Consider the following 6,000-nt stretch of genomic DNA (forward strand, 5'->3'; position numbering starts at 1 on the left):
TCCTCTATCCTATCCTATCCTCTCTCTTATCCTATCCTCTATCCTATCCTATCCTCTATCCTATCCTTTCCTCTATCCTATCCTATCCTCTATCCTATCCTATCCTCTATCCTATCCTATCCTCTATCCTATCCTATCCTCTATCCTATCCCATCATCAATCCTATCCTTTCGTCTATCCTATCCTCTATCCTATCCTATCCTCTTACTTATCCTATCCTCTATCCTATCCTATCCTCTATCCTATCCGATCCTCTATCCAATCCTATCCTCTATCCTATCCTATCCTCTATCCTATCCTATCCTCTTTCTTATCCTATCATCTATCCTATCCTATCCTCTATCCTATCCTTTCCTCTATCCTATCCTATCCTCTATCCTATCCTATCCTCTATCCTATCCTATCCTCTATCCTATCCTATCCTCTATCCTATCCCATCATCAATCCTATCCTTTCGTCTATCCTATCCTCTTACTTATCCTATCCTCTATCCTATCCTATCCTCTATCCTATCCTATTCTCTATCCTATCCTATCCTCTATCCTATCCTATCCTCTATCCTATCCCATCATCAATCCTATCCTTTCGTCTATCCTATCCTCTATCCTATCCTATCCTCTTACTTATCCTATCCTCTATCCTATCCTATCCTCTATCCTATCCTATCCTCTATCCTATCCTTTCCTCTATCCTATCCTATCCTCTATCCTATCCTATCCTCTATCCTATCCTATCCTCTATCCTATCCTATCCTCTATCCTATCCTTTCCTCTATCCTATCCTATCCTCTATCATATCCTATCCTCTATCCTATCCTATCCTCTATCCTATTATATCCTATCCTCTATCCTATCCTATGCTCTTACTAATCCTATCCTCTATTATATCCTATCCTCTATCCTATCCTATCCTCTATCCTATCCTCTATCCTATCCTATCCTCTATCCTATCCTATCCTCTGTCCTATCCTATCCTCTATCCTATCCTATCCTCTATGCTATCCTATCCTCTATGCTATCCTATCCTCTATCCTATCCTATGCTCTTACTAATCCTATCCTCTATTATATCCTATCCTCTATCCTATCCTATCCTCTATCCTATCCTATCCTCTATCCTATCATATCCTCTATCCTATCCTATCCTCTATCCTATCCTATCCTCTATCCTATCCTATCCTCTATCCTATCCTATCCTCTATCCTATCCTATCCTCTATCCTATCCTATCCTATCCTCTATCCTATCCTATCCTCTATCCTATCCTATCCTCTATCCTATTATATCCTATCCTCTATCCTATCCTATGCTCTTACTAATCCTATCCTCTATTATATCCTATCCTCTATCCTATCCTATCCTCTATCCTATCCTCTATCCTATCCTATCCTCTATCCTATCCTATCCTCTATCGTATCCTATCCTCTATCCTATCCTATCCTCTATCCTATCCTATCCTCTATCCTATCCTATCCTCTATCCTATCCTATCCTCTATCCAATCCTATCCTCTATCCTATCCTATCCTCTATCCTATCCCATCATCAATCCTATCCTTTCGTCTATCCTATCCTCTATCCTATCCTATCCTCTTACTTATCCTATCCTCTATCCTATCCTATCCTCTATCCTATCCTATCCTCTATCCTATCCTTTCCTCTATCCTATCCTGTCCTCTATCCTATCCTATCCTCTATCCTATCCTATCCTCTATCCTATCCTATCCTCTATCCTATCCCATCATCAATCCTATCCTTTCGTCTATCCTATCCTCTATCCTATCCTATCCTCTTACTTATCCTATCCTCTATCCTATCCTATCCTCTATCCTATCCGATCCTCTATCCAATCCTATCCTCTATCCTATCCTATCCTCTATCCTATCCTATCCTCTTTCTTATCCTATCCTCTATCCTATCCTATCCTCTATCCTATCCTTTCCTCTATCCTATCCTATCCTCTATCCTATCCTATCCTCTATCCTATCCTATCCTCTATCCTATCCTATCCTCTATCCTATCCCATCATCAATCCTATCCTTTCGTCTATCCTATCCTCTTACTTATCCTATCCTCTATCCTATCCTATCCTCTATCCTATCCTATCCTCTATCCTATCCTATCCTCTATCCTATCCTATCCTCTATCCTATCCTATCCTCTATCCTATCCCATCATCAATCCTATCCTTTCGTCTATCCTATCCTCTATCCTATCCTATCCTCTTACTTATCCTATCCTCTATCCTATCCTATCCTCTATCCTATCCTATCCTCTATCCTATCCTTTCCTCTATCCTATCCTATCCTCTATCCTATCCTATCCTCTATCCTATCCTATCCTCTATCCTATCCTATCCTCTATCCTATCCTTTCCTCTATCCTATCCTATCCTCTATCATATCCTATCCTCTATCCTATCCTATCCTCTATCCTATTATATCCTATCCTCTATCCTATCCTATGCTCTTACTAATCCTATCCTCTATTATATCCTATCCTCTATCCTATCCTATCCTCTATCCTATCCTCTATCCTATCCTATCCTCTATCCTATCCTATCCTCTATCGTATCCTATCCTCTATCCTATCCTATCCTCTATCCTATCCTATCCTCTATCCTATCCTATCCTCTGTCCTATCCTATCCTCTATCCTATCCTATCCTCTATGCTATCCTATCCTCTATGCTATCCTATCCTCTATCCTATCCTATGCTCTTACTAATCCTATCCTCTATTATATCCTATCCTCTATCCTATCCTATCCTCTATCCTATCCTATCCTCTATCCTATCATATCCTCTATCCTATCCTATCCTCTATCCTATCCTATCCTCTATCCTATCCTATCCTCTATCCTATCCTATCCTCTATCCTATCCTATCCTCTATCCTATCCTATCCTATCCTCTATCCTATCCTATCCTCTATCCTATCCTATCCTCTATCCTATTATATCCTATCCTCTATCCTATCCTATGCTCTTACTAATCCTATCCTCTATTATATCCTATCCTCTATCCTATCCTATCCTCTATCCTATCCTCTATCCTATCCTATCCTCTATCCTATCCTATCCTCTATCGTATCCTATCCTCTATCCTATCCTATCCTCTATCCTATCCTATCCTCTATCCTATCCTATCCTCTATCCTATCCTATCCTCTATCCAATCCTATCCTCTATCCTATCCTATCCTCTATCCTATCCCATCATCAATCCTATCCTTTCGTCTATCCTATCCTCTATCCTATCCTATCCTCTTTCTTATCCTATCCTCTATCCTATCCTATCCTCTATCCTATCCTTTCCTCTATCCTATCCTATCCTCTATCCTATCCTATCCTCTATCCTATCCTATCCTCTATCCTATCCTATCCTCTATCCTATCCTATCCTCTATCCTATCCCATCATCAATCCTATCCTTTCGTCTATCCTATCCTCTATCCTATCCTATCCTCTTACTTATCCTATCCTCTATCCTATCCTATCCTCTATCCTATCCGATCCTCTATCCAATCCTATCCTCTATCCTATCCTATCCTCTATCCTATCCTATCCTCTTTCTTATCCTATCCTCTATCCTATCCTATCCTCTATCCTATCCTTTCCTCTATCCTATCCTATCCTCTATCCTATCCTATCCTCTATCCTATCCTATCCTCTATCCTATCCTATCCTCTATCCTATCCCATCATCAATCCTATCCTTTCGTCTATCCTATCCTCTATCCTATCCTATCCTCTTACTTATCCTATCCTCTATCCTATCCTATCCTCTATCCTATCCTATCCTCTATCCTATCCTATCCTCTATCCTATCCTATCCTCTATCCAATCCTATCCTCTATCCTATCCTATCCTCTATCCTATCCCATCATCAATCCTATCCTTTCGTCTATCCTATCCTCTATCCTATCCTATCCTCTTTCTTATCCTATCCTCTATCCTATCCTATCCTCTATCCTATCCTTTCCTCTATCCTATCCTATCCTCTATCCTATCCTATCCTCTATCCTATCCTATCCTCTATCCTATCCTATCCTCTATCCTATCCTTTCCTCTATCCTATCCTATCCTCTATCATATCCTATCCTCTATCCTATCCTATCCTCTATCCTATTATATCCTATCCTCTATCCTATCCTATGCTCTTACTAATCCTAACCTCTATTATATCCTATCCTCTATCCTATCCTATCCTCTATCCTATCCTCTATCCTATCCTATCCTCTATCCTATCCTATCCTCTATCGTATCCTATCCTCTATCCTATCCTATCCTCTATCCTATCCTATCCTCTATCCTATCCTATCCTCTATCCTATCCTATCCTCTATCCTATCCTATCCTCTATCCAATCCTATCCTCCATCCTATCCTATCCTCTATGCTATCCTATCCTCTATCCTATCCTATCCTCTATCCTATCCTACCCTCTATCCTATCCTATCCTCTATCCTATCCTATCCTCTATCCTATCCTATCCTCTCTCCTATCAGATCCTCTATCCTATCCTATCCTCTATGCTATCCTATCCTCTATCCTATCCTATGCTCTTACTAATCCTATCCTCTATTATATCCTATCCTCTATCCTATCCTATCCTCTATCCTATCCTATGCTCTTACTAATCCTATCCTCTATTATATCCTATCCTCTATCCTATCCTATCCTCTATCCTATCCTATCCTCTATCCTATCCTATCCTCTATGCTATCCTATCCTCTATCCTATCCTATGCTCTTACTAATCCTATCCTCTATTATATCCTATCCTCTATCCTATCCTATCCTCTATCCTATCCTATCCTCTATCCTATCCTATCCTCTATCCTATCCTATCCTCTATCCTATCCTATCCTCTATCCTATCCTATCCTCTATCCTATCCTATCCTCTATCCTATCCTATCCTCTATCCTATCCTATCCTCTATCCTATCCTATCCTCTATCCTATCCTATCCTATCCTCTATCCTATCCTATCCTCTATCCTATCCTATCCTCTATCCTATCCTATCCTCTATCCTATCCTATCCTCTATCCTATCCTATCCTCTATCCTATCCTATCCTCTATCCTATCCTATCCTCTATCCTATCCTATCCTCTATCCTATCCTATCCTCTATCCTATCCTATCCTCTATCCTATCCTATCCTCTATCCTATCCTATCCTATCCTCTATCCTCTATCCTCTATCCTATCCTATCCTCTATCCTATCCTATCCTCTATCCTAGCCTCTCATCTATCCTATCCTATCCTCTATCCTATCCTATGCTCTTACTAATCCTATCCTCTATTATATCCTATCCTCTATCCTATCCTATCCTCTATCCTATCCTATCCTCTATCCTATCCTATCCTCTATCCTATCCTATCCTCTATCCTATCCTATCCTGTATCCTATCCTATCCTCCATCCTATCCTATTCTCTATCCAATCCTATCCTCCATCCTATCCTATCCTCTATGCTATCCTATCCTGTATCCTATCCTATGCTCTTAGTAATCCTATGCTCTATCATATCCTATCCTCTATCCTATCCTATCCTCTATCCTATCCTATCCTCTATCCTATCCTATCCTCTATCCAATCTTATCCTCTGTCCTATCCTATCCTCTATCCTATCCTATCCTCTATGCTATCCTATCCTCTATCCTATCCTATGCTCTTACTAATCCTATCTTCTATTATATCCTATCCTCTATCCTATCCTATCCTCTATCCTATCCTACCCTCTATCCTATCCTATCCTCTTACTTATCCTATCCTCTATCCTATCCTATCCTCTATCCTATCCTATCCTCTATCCTATCCTATCCTCTATCCTATCCTATCCTCTATCCTATCCTATCCTCTATCCTATCCTATCCTCTATCCTATCCTATCCTCTATCCTATCCTATCCTCTATCCAATCCTATCCTCCATCCTATCCTTTCCTCTATCCTATCCTATCCTCTATCCTATCCGATCCTCTATCCTATCCTATCCTCTATCCTATCCTATCC

Source organism: Halictus rubicundus, unplaced genomic scaffold (genome assembly GCF_050948215.1).
Source record: "Halictus rubicundus isolate RS-2024b unplaced genomic scaffold, iyHalRubi1_principal scaffold0157, whole genome shotgun sequence".
NCBI lineage: Eukaryota > Metazoa > Arthropoda > Insecta > Hymenoptera > Halictidae > Halictus > Halictus rubicundus.